This window comes from Herpailurus yagouaroundi, unplaced genomic scaffold (assembly GCF_014898765.1).
Source record: "Herpailurus yagouaroundi ecotype Mexico unplaced genomic scaffold, PumYag 159, whole genome shotgun sequence".
Lineage (NCBI taxonomy): Eukaryota > Metazoa > Chordata > Mammalia > Carnivora > Felidae > Herpailurus > Herpailurus yagouaroundi.
The window spans coordinates 55,071,335-55,087,195 of record NW_024412400.1 but is presented as its reverse complement, the minus strand read 5'-3'; the positions used below and the strand labels follow the sequence as shown (position 1 = coordinate 55,087,195).

The window sequence follows — 15,861 nt, the reverse complement described above, 5'->3', positions numbered from 1 at the left end:
ACTCCAAAGAAAAGAAAACACAGGTATCATTGTATTATAAACAGAAATTCTACAATAAACCTTTAGAGATGACTGTGCACGGAATACAGTTGGGAAACTACAACATTAAAAGCATAGTTGCTGACTGACAGTGAAAAATTGGGAACCTTCCAACCAGTTTGTTTAAAGAGGATGAATTGGTTTTTGCAGCATAAGGGTCTGACTTTTTACATTAGGGTCACATCCTTCTTTGGATGATCAAGATAAAATTACCAACCCAGTGTATCCTAAATCAATAGATTATCCAACTATAACGATTTTATCTGCAGGGGGGGAACAAAGACAAGAATGGGAGAAGATCTTTCTTGGTATCCTTTTTCACAAAACTCTGTCAGGAATTAACACACTCCATTAAAAGAGAGTTTTACTTTTAAAGAGTAAATATTTTCCTTAATTGCTCTGGAGGGAAGAGACTACATAAATATGTGATTTTTTTTTTGTAAGACATAATACTACACAAGAAATCTCAGATGCCCCAGTTGCCCTGATTGTCCTGGATGCTCAGCTGCCCCAGCTTCTCTAGCTTCTGATGTTGACATAAATTCTACTACTCAAAATGGCTTCTTATCAACAATTTCCTTCTGACGAAGGATAATAGAGAGCATCTTCCTTTATGAAACACTTGTCATGAACATTAAACTCCCAGAGTTTAATACATCCTAACTAATCTTCATTTGCTCTGAAGATTAAAGCTGAATTTCACTTGACGGTTCACAAAATGATTATCTATAAAACAGAGAGGACCTTTTCTTCATCAGAGAGTTCTAATTATCTATCCCACAGGGGGGAAATCGACACGACATCAAAAACAACAATGAACTCATTTTCTACCAAGAGCAAAACGAGGACTGACACTTGAAAGAGTGGAAGATCTTGGCTCACAGGAGACAGGCTCCGGCTGGGGCCACTCTAAGGAAGAAGGGCAGTGTGTGTCTAGGTACCTTATCACAATCCTCTTTTCCTTTGCATTTCCTGGCTTGCCTCTCCCCATTCCCTGAATATCTGATCTCTCACCCTAGCTAACCAATGTTCCTACAAGGCACTTTACCCAAGACATCCCCTTATAAAAAGTCTTGTTCTCAAAAATTTATCTCTTTTCTTCCCCCATCAAAGTTTCATGTTAGATGTTCCAACAAATCCTTTCAATATTTTGATAAGCTCTTCTTCTCAAAGATGAAGTGTTTACTTCTCCCAGGAAGATCTAACTTCCTAAAAGGAATAATTTACCTCAACTTAGAAAGCATTGTGCTGAACCAAATTACCCTTGCTAAGCAGCCATGGAACATACTAGCAGAGGTAAATTACTTCTAAGAAAAAACAGGCATTTGAATTGCCCTTTTTCACATAGGTTGGTCTCAAGTTTGGATATAGTCCTCAGTTTTCCAAAGGAAAAAAATAAAGTCACTGCTTTAATGCTTTTTTAAAACCTTAGATGACAGACAATCAAAAATACACCACTTTGGGGTGCATGGCTGGTTCAGTGGGTTAAGTGTCTGACTTTGGCTCAGGTCACGATCTCGTGGTTCATGGGTTCATGCCCCGTGTCAGGCTCTGTGCTGACAGCTCAGAGCCTGGAGCCTGCTTCGAATTCTGTATCTCCCTCTCTCTCTGCCCTTCTCCCCTCTCAAAAATAATACGTAAACATTAAAAAAAATTTTAATAAACAATACACCTGCTTAAGTAAATACAGATTAACAAGAGGCAGGTATTGTCTTTAATTTGTAACCATCTCTGATGGCAGAGGCTCTCCCTGTGGTTTTCTAAACAAGACCCCATCACACCACTCCCATATTTAAAATAAATCCTGCCTACAAGATAAGTGAAATTTAACATCTGTCAGCTCTTACAGCTGTATAATACTTCAAATCCTTTGTGACAGAAGGAAGAGAATAATAATATATGTGTAGATTGACAATCTTTACAAGGATGGCTTTAGAAAGGGATGGGCACTGGGAATGGAAGGCACATAGAAACCCTTGCAGGAATGACTATAGAAAGTAATTAGTCTCTGACAAGTGTAGGGAAGGACAGAGAGAGAATAAAGACAACTATGACAAAAAAAGCAGACTTCCTTAAAGTGAAGTAAGCTCCCTCCTCCCATGAAATCAGCAGTGTAACCATGACATGGAGTGAGCTAAGCAGCCCTGAAAATATTAAAACTGCCCTTGATTCCAGCCCAAGCTCTGTGGCAAGCAGGAGAACACAGGTCTCCTGGAAATAGCAGAAGCCTGTGTCTGCCACTCAAATATGGGGTATGCTGGATGTGAGAGAAGGTCTAAAGAACATTCCTTAATGGGCATGCCATGTGGCTCTGTTAAAGACCCAAGTCTTTCTAGGTCTAGGGCAGTCCAGAGAATTCTAAAGCAGTCCATACCAGCAGAGAAATCAAGAAATAGTACATGTGTAGGTCAGGAGGAAAAAGACAGATTTCTGGTCCAGAAATGTCAGGACCAGAAAACAACACAAATATTTAATGTTTGATATATGCCCATATGCTAGTCTGATGTTCAAAATGAAATCACTGGGCTGGACAATGTCAATCTCTCTACCCTCCCACATGAACTCTCCACTCTGCAGCATTACCGGAGGGAGAAGGCAATAGCTTTGGAATATCAAAATTAATTTGCAAAATATCTGGGAATAAAACTGAGAGGTCTTCTTGGTTAATTTGAAAGGGATATATGAGGAAGAAGGATTGTAGAGAACTGCTAGGTTGCTAGCTTCAGTAATTGAGTAGATGGTGGTTTCAGCAAATGAGAGACAGAAAATGAGAACACAGGAGAAGAATTAATTCAGCAAGAAAGAAGGGAAATTTCATTTTAGACATGTAGAGTTTGTGAGGCTTTGAACTATCCTGGCAGCAATGCCAAGGAGGCAACCTCAGAGATGAGAAGGATGCTCACTCAAAAGGACTGAATTAAGGACCCCAATCTGGGGATTATGATCAGAAAACAGAAACAGGGAGAGTGGCTGAGATGCTCCAGTGCGGTGTAGAGAAGGATGGGAGCCAAAGACACAACCTGGAGACACCAACTTAAGATGCAGTCAGAGGAAGAGGAGCCTGTAAAAGTGTGATGGTTGACATGAGAAAATGTGAGAGAGGGCACTGTTCCAGAAATAAGAGCGTAAAGAGCTTCAAAAGTAGAGATGTATAACAGTGTCACATCAGCGGAGAGCTCCAAAAAGATAGCATTGGGGTTAAAAAAGTACATTGGATTTGGACCTAGGTCATTGTTGACTTGCCAAGAGCAATTTCAGTACTCTGATGGATGCTAGAAGCCTAACTGAAATGCATTGAAGAGGGAATAAGAAGTACCAAAAGCTCAATTTATCCTGATATTAAAAAAAAAAAACTACAATGCTTCAAAAAACAAAATTATCTGCACTACTATAGTCCACAAATTTGTGTCATCCAAAGTTCATTCATTAATTCAAGAAAACATTTATTAAATATCCACTATGTGTTACGATCCATATGATGTACCAGAATACAAAGATGAATAAAAGATGAGCCCTGCCTTTGAGGCCTCTACAGTTACAAAGAGACGTACATCCATTACCACCTCTCTCTACCTAACCAGACCTCCTGTGATTCTATAATAATACACCATGGCAATTACAGCAACAGAGACGGGAAGAATGTACCTGGGCAGCATAATAATAGGGAACACATGGACAGAAATTATGTGAGCCAGGAATGGAGGAAGTGGGGGGGGGGGGGGAATCTGATAGTACAGGGCAGATCGGGTTGATAGTAGGGACATTCCAGGAAAAGAATATGAAAAGGGTTAGATATTGAACCAGATCTGTGAGACGTTTAGTACAGTGTGAAGCGACTTCATACCAATCTAAGGATTGAGGGGTAGGGCTCTGGAGTTTGTTGGGTTGTTTGGTTCTGTATTTGTTTGTTTGGGTATGCCAGAACTCCACAGTTAGTTTTTAGGCAGAATTGCTAGTGGCAAAAGAGAACATGTGTTAAGAAGGGTTCCTGGTATCATATCTCTTATCAACTGAGATCAAGCACAACATTTATTTGATGTCTAATGTATTTCATACAAATTTTGCATTCTACCCATTAGGTATTTTTTATATTAATCAATATCTTCAAGTTAATATAAAATATCGGTGCTTCTCTAAAATGTTTAGGTAGAACTGATGGTACAAAAAGATGTGCAAAGTTACCCACACACACAAACCCCTATCCACCCAGCAAGGTTATATTCATAACTTTGAATGAGTCTCATCCATTAACTTGAAAGATGACCTCTGGCTGTCGAAACCAAGAGGGCGTTTTAAAGAGGGAAGCAGAGTGATATCTGTTTTTAGGAATACAAGTTTGGATCCATGATAGAAGATGAAGCACTATCACACTGAAAGTTTTAGATTTACATGCTTTGCTTAAAAGTATATTACATTACCTTCAGTTAAAACTTTTGGTATATTTATTCCTCCCTTCCAACTAGTGTTTTTGAAATCTTAAATCATACTGTTATAATAAGTATCCTATTATAAACCACCTCTAATCTGTTTTTGACATGTAAAATTAGCAAAAATAAATCAAAAGGGATTGACAAATAATCAACACAACATTCTAGGATTAGTGGTGATCATTGCACAACTTTGTGAAATACTAAAAAACACTATTTGTACACTTCAAAAAGGTAAATTTTATATGTGAATTATAAAATTGCATGCCAATAAAAAATCTTTTAAAAAGAATAGCAAAAGCACTATACACATTGTCAAAATATACTTTATAACTAACCACTGATTTCGCTGATAACCCACCTCTAGTATATATAATTCTCAGTTATTCAGCTATTCTAAATAAAAGGAGATTGTTGTACTTTTAAAGCCTGATCTTATGTGCCAAAATCTTTTTTGAAATATGTCTTTCAAATTGAGCAAACTAATGATACAAATTTTTAAAGTAACACAATGAATTATACAGTATCTAATGCATGACTGCAAAACTTAAGAGAAGATGGGTAATTTAATGGGGAGCCTGGGTGGCTCAGTCGGTTAATTAAGCATCTGACCTCAGCTCAGGTCATGATCTCATGGTCTGTGAGTTCGAGCCCCGTGTTGGGCTCTGTGATGACAGCTCAGAACCTGGAGCCTGCTTCAAATTCTATGTCTCCCTCTCTCTCTCTGCCCCTCCCCTGCTAATGTCCTCTCTCTCTCTCTTTCTCTCTCTCTCTCTCTCCTTTCTCTCTCTCAAAAATACATAAACATTAAAAAAAATTTTTTTTAAAGATGAGTAATTTCAAACAAACATAAAGTGTCTGCAGAGATTTCCTAAGACAGAAAGGCCAAAATTTCATGAAACAGAAATTTGTCTTAAAGCAAAATAACTGCAAAGAAAGAGGCAACAAAACCACATGGAAAATTTATTTTCTATTAATGAGGTGTAACTGTACCATATGTGCACCAACTGTTCACAAACAACCTAATAAAAAGCCGTGGATGAACAAAGTTCCAGGCAAAAAGACCTGAAATGTGAAAAGCCAATTCTTTTCTTCTTTTTATTCTAGTTCATTATTTTAGCTTGAGGTCTTTAGAACTGTTAAAATAATACATACGTTTTCATCTTCAAGGAGAAACTTCCTTTCCATTTTCTTTATTGGGAGGTAACCTTACCAAATGTTATTCCATTTGTAAGTCTTTTAAGTGACATTATCAAGTACCTTTATGACAAGAAATTGGTATTTCTGATTTTAATCCTTATATTTTTATTTTGGCAAGAAGTATTATCTTCCTTTTGCAGGTAGAAAACTGAGGTGGTACAGCCACTTATTAGATTCTTGATATCCCCACTTCATCTCAGATATACTTCTTTCTCAGAGGAAAAACCAGCTTGAAGTCTGACTGCATATGGGACAGTTAGATTTTAACCAAAAATTGTATTTGAGTTCAACAAATAGTACTGGCACAACTGGACACAACTTTTGCAAAAATAACTGAAATGGATCACAGATTTACATGTAAAATATAAAGTTATAAAACTTTAAAGCATAAGATACATGATGAATAAGTTCTAGGATGTAATGTATAGCATGGTGACTATATTTAACAATACTGTATAATGTGAAATTTGCTAAGAGAGTAGATCTTAAACGTTATCACTCCAAAAATAAAGGTAATTATGTGAGCTGACAGAGGTGTTAACCCAACCTTACCATGGTAATCATTTCACAATACATTTGTGTATCAAATCTTTGTCCTTGTACACCTTAAACTTACACAATGTTGTATGTCAATTATATTTCAATAAAGCTGAAAAAATTTAAAGCATAAGAAATATTTACACCATACATAAAAATTAATTCCAAATGGACCACCAGCCTAAATTATGAGTTAAGACTATAAAACTCTTAAAACATTGGGGTAATTTTGTGACTCTGGGTCAGGCAGTGGATTCCTAGATACAACACCAAAAGCACACAAATGAACAAAAAAAAAAAAGATAAATTGGATTTCAGTGGAATTAAAAACCTTTGTGCTACAAATGACACCATTAAGAAAGTGAAAAGACAACCCAAAGAATGTCAGAAAATATTGGTAAATCATCTATCTGATAAGAGATTTATCTCCAGAGTATATAAAGAACTCTTACAACTCAACAATAAAAAAATAATTAACTCAATTTTGAAATGGGCAAAGGATCCAAATAGATATTACTCTGAAAAAAAAATATGTATAAAATGTGCACATATATATATATATATATATGTCTGTGTGCATGTGTATACATGTGTGTGGGTGTACATATATTTTCCCATTAGAGAAATGCTAATTAAAATCACAATGAAATATCACTACATACTTATCAGATAAGCTAAAGTAAAAACAAAAAAACAGTGATAATACTAATTCTGGCGAGGATCCAAGAATGCAGAGAAACTGGATCGCTCATACTTTGCTTATAGAAATGTAAAATTCTACAGCCATTCTAGGAAGGAATATGGCTGCTTATAAAACTAAATGTGTCTCTTATAAGACCTAGCAATTGCACTCTTGAGCATTTATCTTGCATGCAAGAAAACTGACATCCACACAAACAAAAAGCTGTACACAAATGTTTATAACAGCTTTAAAAGTATTAGCCCAAACCTGACAACAATCCAAATGTCCTTGCAGTGGGTGAGTGGTTAATCAAACCATAGTACACCCATACCAAAGAATAGTTCTCAACATTAAAAAGGAATGAACTGTTGATACATACAACTTGGATGGATCTCAAAGGAATCAGGTGGAGTGAAAAAAAAAAAAAAAGCCAATTTCAAAAGCTCACATATGCAATTACCTCAGTTAATAAAAAAAAAATCCTGCACATCAGATTTATGTATTTTCATAAACATCTCTGTGAAATAGGACAGGTACCTAGAGCCTGGGGGATTAGCTGTTCTTTGTCCTCCTCTGGTAAATGACTAAGACTTAGTCTAGGCGCAGAATGTTTGCCCAAAAAAAAAGAAACATACTGCATGATTCCATTTATACAGTATTCCTGAAATGGCGAAGATGGAGAACAGATTAGTGATTGTCAGGAGTTAGGGAAGGAGAGTGGTGGTTAGGGCTAAAAGGGTAACACAAAGGAGTCTTGTGTTGATAAAGCTGTGGTGTATCTTGACTGTGATGTGATCACATGAATCTATACATGTGATAAAACTGCACAGAACCACACACACATACATATACACACTCACATGGGTACATGTGAAACCAGTGAAATCTAAATAAGCACTGTGAATAGTGTTGTATTGTTGTACTACAGTCATGCAAGATGCTACTCCTGGGGAAAAATGAGTGAAAAGTGTGTAGGATATCTCTATTATTTCTTACAACCGCATGTGAATCTATGATTATCTCAAAATTAAAAATAATAATAATAATAATAATAATAATAATAATAACCCAGTTTAAAGACCCAAATAGATAGATGATGAAAAACAGACAAAAGTTTTTACAATGGCAGATCTGAGTACACAAAAGGATATTTTCAGATACGTGACAATTGTTTTTATATGTTTGTTGTTATGTGATTATGGCATACATTTTACTGAGCCTGACCCTCAGAATTCTAGCAGTGATGACCAGTATAGGTATCTGTGACTGCAAAGCAGAAACTGACACAAAGTGTATGTCAATGGAGGCTGTGAGGTGAGACTCTGTTGAGATCAAATCCCAAATTCCAAGACCTCATAACTACAAAAAAGAATAATGGTAATGCTGGACTGAATAATTACAAACAAAATCTTAACCTTTTTAATTAGAAAGTCAAAGTGCTTTATAGTACATTAAAAACTGAGGATAAAATATTCTATCTTAAGAGTACTGGTCAAATGGTAACACATTTATGGAATATTTAAAATGTTTACCTACCATCATAATTGGTTTTGTTTCCATGGGGACACTGGAAACACTCAGGTCATAAAAGCACACTGAATACCTTGGCAGAAACTGTTGGTTAGCCATCATAATTTCATCTTCCCCTCTTCCATGTAAAGATCAGCCAGGGAAGACTACATTTCCCAGCCTCCACTCCAGCCAGGTATGGTGCTGTGACTAAGTTTTGGCCAATGGAATGACAGTATAAGTATCACATGATAGTGTCTTAGCATGTTCCTTGAAAGACTCCTTTGATCACTAAGGATTTTTTCTTTTTTCTTTCTCCTAGCTCAAGATCCTAGGCTCTGAACACATCCACATCTTCTAGGATGGTAGAAAAGGAAATAAAATACAGGGGAAAAAATGGTAGAGCTGAAAAGGAAGTCAAACCCACCCAAATCCCACCACCAACAATAATAATAGCTACTGTTTTACTGAGTGCCTAGTATTGCTCTAAGTTATCTATTTTTATCTTCATAACAACCCTGTAAGTATTATTCTCCATTTCAAAGATGAAGCAGCTAAGGCTCAGAGAGGATAAAGGCCTGGAATCTGAGGTGACACAACCATCAATCTCCCTTTATGCCCACAGACTCTCTCCACATCCTCTACTCTGTATCTCAGCAGGTCTCAGAAGGTCTCTAAGCTGAGATACCCTTAAAAGTCTATGTGTGTTTTTATCCATTTTCTGTCACTGTGAGTTTCCAAATAAATTCCACTTATATAGAGAGAAAAGAACCTGCTTTGAATTCTACCCAAGGAACTTAGAAAATGATGTGTAATCATAGTAATACACTCAGGTCACCCAGTTTGAATGGCAGAGGGGGGCGCTGACACCAGGTTTCTCTGGCTCCAAAGCATGTATACTATGATCTGTTCCCCTGTATCACAATTGCTACCAATGTGGTCACTGTCATTTAGAACTTAATTTTAGGGGACACCTGGGTAGCCCATTTGGTTAAGTGTCTGACTCTTGATTTCAGTTCAGGTCATCATTTCACGATACGTGAGATGGATTCCTGCATTGCGCTCTGCTCTGACAGCTAGAAGCCCACTTAGGATTCTCTCTCTCCTCTTCTCTCTGCCCCTCCCCCTCGCGAGTGCTCTCTCTCTCTCTCTCTCTCTCTCTCTCTCTCTCTCTCTCTCAAAATAAAAATAAGCAGGGGCACCTGGGTGGCTCAGTCGGTTGAGCGGCCGACTTTGGCTCAGGTCATGATCTCACAGCTCCTGGGTTTGAACCCTGCATCGGGCTCTGTGCTGACGGGTCGGAGCCTGGAGCCTGCATCAGATTCTGTGTCTCCCCTCTCTCTCTGCCCCTAACCCACTCACATTCTGTCTCTGTCTCTCTCAAAAATAAATAAACATTAAAAAATGAATAAATAAATAAATAAAAATAAACATTACAAAAAGAACTTAATTTTAAATATTTAAAAGTCTAACTTCTACCAATGGCTCATATTTCAAAAAAATTTTTAATCCTGTTTCAGTAATTTGTGAGGTATGAAATAGGAGGACTAGGAATAAAAAAATTTTTTTAAGAATTATTACCCAATATTTGGAGAAATTCCTTTATAAGTATCACTTTTTATAGTGGAAGCCAAAAAATACTCTGGAAAAAAGGAAGGAAGAGGAATCTAAATATTCTTAGCTCTGAGTTATATGCCTTTTGAGTCTGAAAGAGCCAGACAAATATTTAAGCAGAGAAGAAAAAACACATATACTTTCAGTCAAATGCTGAGTTAGAAGTAGGCCACATCTCATTTTTCTATCCCCAAGTGCTTAATTTAGAATCAGATTTTAAAAACAATCCTCCACAGGCCAGGTTTGGCCCTTCCAGTTGGCACCTGGACATCAAACTCTTATGACAATCTGGAACAACTGAAAATAGCTTTGGGCATTCAAACTATCATGCAGTAAGGAAGGTCAAATTTGAATTAATGTATTTTAAGACTGAAAAAAAAAAAGGTTTTATACAGGCCTTAAAAGAGAACAGGAAAAATAAAGGGAAGAATGAAAATGAAACAGCTAACCCAACTTATATTCCCATCAGAAATGAAGACAGAAATGCTCACACTTCTCTTTACCACTGTCTTCCATCGTAAGGCAGTTCAGTTCAGAGCTGTGCACTGTTTCTACTCTAACTACAAAGCCATGTCTTGCATTTTCTACTTCTTTTTATTCAGGAACCTTTACTATTTATCCATTTTCTACAGAATAAAGTCCTAATTCCTTTGCCTGGTGTTCAAAGCCCTTTCCAATTTGAATTCAACCTACCTCTCCAGTTTTATTTTCCAATATTCACCTTCATGAGTCCTCTATTAGAGCCAAATAGATCCACTCACTGCTGAAAAGGCAGACACATTCTGGCTTAGCTGCCTTTGGTACCGCCACCAGCATCCCGCCTAATCTCCTCCACCTGGCTGAATCCTTTCTGTCCCCAGGGACCAGCTCAAGGCCCAGCTCCTGCAGGAGTGCTCCCCAACTACCTCAGGAGGCAGAAAACATCTCTCTCCTGTGAAATACTATACCAGTTATGTAATATTCTAAACCACTCATTTGGGACTCATCATAAACTCTCTCATTCTAATATTTATTTATCTTAATTCTATGTCTTACCTCCTCAAGTAGATCTTAAGTTCCCTGAGGGAAAGAACTTCAGTCTTCTTTATCCCTATATTTTACGTAACACCTAATCAGGAATAAGTTAATGTTATGTGACCTTCAGCTAATAGGATTTTAAAGCACTCATGCAAGCATGCTAAGCAAATTGCTATTTATAAGTCAAAGGGAGGAATATATATCACCAGAAAACTTCAATACTTCATTGTTTGCACATTTCATAACATAATACAATAGTTCCTATAATCTCTTTAATCAAAATAAAACTACAGAAGTCCTGATGTGTTATCAAGCCAGGAAAAGTGTAACTACTGAAGACAAAGTTATTTTTGCACCTGCTGAAAAAGCAGCAATAAGTTTAATCGCATCAAGTAGGTTTCTCTGCTTGACTCCACATAAAATATGACTGTGCTGCACCCTGCAGTCTATGGAAGAAAAGGATTGTAAGAAAGCCTATTCAACGACTAATCAATGTTTGGGCAGGAAATAATTTTCCTGCTGTTTTAAAACTACTAATCAATTTTCCTCTCAATATTGTCATTACACACTAAGAATACACAATTGAGTTGTACCTGCAATCACCATTTCATATTTGGAAATAGAGTTCTGCAATCACTTTCCTCATTTGAGAATTAAAGAAAATAATGTATCTATAAAACTATATTACTCTATAAGCTGATCTCTGATTTTCTGAAAATAATCTTTATTTGGCTAACCATCATGTTCATTGAGTCCTAGCTGTGAGAATATGGCTGAGTTCTAAGATAGGTCTTAAGAAGCAAATTCCCAACCTCTTTTTTAAGATGTGAACTATCAGGAGAAGAAACATACTAATAAAGGAAGTCTTGGACTCCGGGAATTCCAGGTTGACTCATAATATGATCCAAATTCCAAAATCCAGATTGCCAAGTTCCATTTCTGCCCAGGTCAATGCTGGGACAATTCCAGGTTCAAATAGCTAGTAAGCAAACACTCCAGAACACTCAGGTAGATCTTATGGAACCCAATGTAAACTGTGATTCAACAAAAATTCTGAAAACTGATTAGATACATCTTTTCCCCCAGGAGAATTCCAGAAATACCTCAATTTCAGCGCAAACTTAAGGCCATGCTTTGCAAATATTTCATGATGTTTTCCAAAGGCACTGGTTGCCAAAGGAAACATTTTAAAGGAGCCATTAGCAAATGAAGTTGGGAAACACTACTTACAATGTATTTCTACTGGAGATCACTGGCTAGATAAAATGTTTTAGAAAAGTACTCTTAAAAAGAAATCAATTTTTTAAAAAAGAAATCAATTTACCTTCACTTGAGCCAGCACCTGTCAAACATCTGAAATCCTAGTAAGACTTCCATGGGGCTATCCCACTTCACCCCATTATTTTTATGTACTATATATCGTGTCTCTATCACTAAAGAAATTCAAATAGGAAAGTTGCATACATTTAAGGTATATTTTAGATGTCACTTAAGGAAAGGCCCCCCAGAGGGTCTCCCAAAGTGGCATTCATTATTTTGGCAAATTTGCCATAGTATAAGGTCTGGCCTGGAGCTGTGCAAGTTCAAAATTGAGTTTGTCAGCATATCAAAGAGATTCTACATTTCACTGGAAGATCCACAGTACCATAGTCATAACACACAACACATAACACAACACCAGAATGTCAATTGATTAGATTATAATTAACAATAAGTAGCTATAAAAACACCTATATTCTAAATTGTAGAACGCATTCATTCTCTCCCTCTGGTAGATTCACTTGGGAGGCAAATCATATTCAGAAGGTAAGCACAGAATCGGGGGGGAAATGGTTAGATGAACTGCATTTTTAATGGCATCAGAGTAATGGACACATTAGGCTAATGTGTCCATCTCATAATATCTTCTTTTAACAATAAACCATAACAGTAATGGACAAAAGATTGGTCTGGGGAGTTGAGAAGCTTGTATTCCTCCTTAATCGCTAGCAGCCCTAAAACTCCTCGGTTCATTCCTGAAAATGACCAGTTGCTGTCGTTTCAATCTTACCTGAAGTGTGGGAAAAAATGTACTAGAGAGCTAGCTAGCTTCTTATGATCTATGTCATATTATCTAAAACAATGAGTTTATTATACAAACACAGCTAAAAATAGGTCCCCGTAAACCAATATCCCTTGTAACCCCTAAGCCCCTCCAATATAGAAAATCTGGGGGCACCTGGTGACTCAGCTGGTTGAGCATCTGACTCTTGATTTCTGCTCAGGTCATGATCTCATAGTCCATGGGATCAAGCTCTGAATCCTTGAGGGGCCTGCTTGGGATCCTCTCTCTCTCTCTCTCTCTCTCTGACCCTCCCCCACTCAGGCTCACACTTGCTCTCTCTCTCTCAAAATAAATAAAATAAACTTTAAAAAAAAGAAAGAAAAGAGAAGGCAAAAGAAAAGAAAAGAAAGAGAATCTAGACCTTATTCTGCACCATAATCCTCAACATCCACTGGCAACTCTCTCCCTAACCCCATCTCTGTATTAGGGATGTCTTCACCAAAGGTATCAAAATTAGGTCCATTGTCCATTAGATCCATAGATCCCTCCCCTAAAATATTAATTTAGTCACTTTCCATGTTTACCTATAGAAAATAAGTTGTTTAAGAACGTCTGCTTAGGGGCACCTGGGTGGCTCAGTCAGTTAAGCATCTGACTTTGGCTCAGGTCATGATCTCATGGTTCATGGGTTCGAGCCCCACATCAGGCTCTGTGCTGACAGCTCAGAGTCTGCAGTCTGCTTTGTGGATTCTATCTCCCTCTCTCTCTGCCCCTGCCCAGCTCATACTTTGTCTCTCTCTCTCAAAAATAAATAAAACATTAAAATAAATAAATAAATATAAAAAAATAAAAATGTCTGCTTAAAGACTGAAATGAATTCAATTACACATGTTTTATTTAGTCCACACAGCACATTTTTTTTTTTAATTGGAAACCGTCACAGCTAAAAAATCCACATTTCTAGCTCCTAAAGAACCAGCAGGGTTCAGCCACTCTGGACAATGACATGGCTGAACATCAAGTGGCAAATACAGGCTGAAGCAGAATACAGACCATGTTCCCCTCATGCCCACCCCCCTGCCGACCACTCCCTGTTGTTTTAGAGCCGCTCTTGGCAGGCATTTCCATTTGCCAGCCCCCACTTGATCCACCATAACTTGACTCTGCAAGGTAATTCACAGAGAACAACTTACTGCACAATGTTTTCCAGTGCTTAAGGAGTTTAAGGCACAAGAAATCCTTGTTGGATCTCTTAACCTATGAGCCACGGTCAATCAGAAGAGACCCATCAGGTAAGACCTGAAACCTCCTTTTCACAACTCATTTCTAGTTTTCACTCTTCCATTTCTACCCCATGAACCTAAACCTTGAATAAAAGCCTTCTATAAATATCTCCCTACCCTAACCCAAGAACTGGCTACATTTCTAGGGCCCAGTGCAAAATAAAAATGTAGGTCCCTTTTTCAAAAATTATTAAGACTTTTAAGATGATGACAGCAGAACATTAAATCGAGTACAGGGCCTTTCTAAATGTGGAAACCTGTACAACCACAGAGGTCACATGCCTGTGAAGCCAGCCCTACCTACCCCCTTTCTTTTAAACTCACTCTCCAATCTGTTTTTCTGGATTCCAAAGGTCCTGCCCTAGGCTTGACAAGCTGAATCTGATCTCATTTGCTTCTGACTCTGTTTTACCTTCCCACAATAAGAACAAGAATTCCTTTCCCTGGCACAGACATTACCCTTCTTGACAAGATATACAGCACAGCATTTATATCTATATGGTCGCATGACCCTAGTGCTACTGAGTGAAACAAGAATCATAAAAAAGATGTGCAAATATTTAAGGCCCAAAAAGGAATGTCATTTTGTTCAACTTCCTTCTTTACATGCACAATTTACCTTGACAATAACAGGGGCTTGAAATCAAGCAAACTTACTTGTCTTTCTCCTATAAACTCATGTTTCCATTTTTTTAAATCACTCATATAACGTATACACTTAAAATAGTATCATTTTTATTTATCTTTTTTATTCCTCCCTTCTTTCACCATTCAACCAATAAACCCAGATAGTCTTAAATTTTTCCAAAGCATAGTACATACACATGGTTTTACTATGTGTAGGAAGGTTTTAGATGGCACAAGGTGCTTTATTATATTAAAGTGAATAGAAAACAATATAATGAAACATAATAAACAATATAAAATATATAATAAACAAACATATATAGTAAACAAATATAATGAAGAATATAATAGGGCTGCCTGCGTTGCTCAGTCAGTTAAGCGTCTGACTCTTGATTTCAGCTCAGGTCATGATCTCGCTGTTCACGGGATCAAGCCCCATGTCAGGCTCTGTGCTGACAGCATGGAGCCTCCTTGGGATTCTCCCCCCTGCCCCCTGGTCCTCTCCTGCTCGAGCTGTCACTCTCTCTCTCTCTCTCTCTCTCAAAAGAAATAAACATTTTTTAAAAAGAATATAATAATATCAACCTGTGAGTTCAAAGTTATTACATTTTTAAAATGTATTTAAATAAAATAAAGTGCATCATTTTAATGAAAAATATTGAAGAAATAACAACAGGGGTGGCACCTAGAAAGGAAAAATATCAAAGTGGAACTCAAATAATTTAATGCAGAAAATATGCTTTAGATTATAAGGCAAGAGAACTCTGATTCTTAAGATAAAATAAGCTTTTGTGTTTTTTTTTTTACCTCCACTGTAGTTAATATCTTTTTAGGAAGAGAGTGGAGGGGTGCCTGGGTGGCTCAGTCGGTGAAGTGTCAGAC

General features: G+C 37.2%; 1 protein-coding gene and 1 long non-coding RNA gene across 2 annotated transcripts in view; one reads left to right on the top strand and one right to left on the bottom strand.

Annotated features, from left to right (window-relative positions):
• Positions 1-15,861, bottom strand: part of PPM1L (protein phosphatase, Mg2+/Mn2+ dependent 1L) — a 295,985-nt gene that overhangs the window by 207,243 nt on the left and 72,881 nt on the right. The window lies entirely within an intron of this gene.
• On the top strand, positions 8,437-8,866 carry LOC121033939 (uncharacterized). The gene is made up of 2 exons (XR_005792208.1): positions 8,437-8,590; positions 8,717-8,866. It is a non-coding gene; the product is annotated as an uncharacterized LOC121033939 (long non-coding RNA).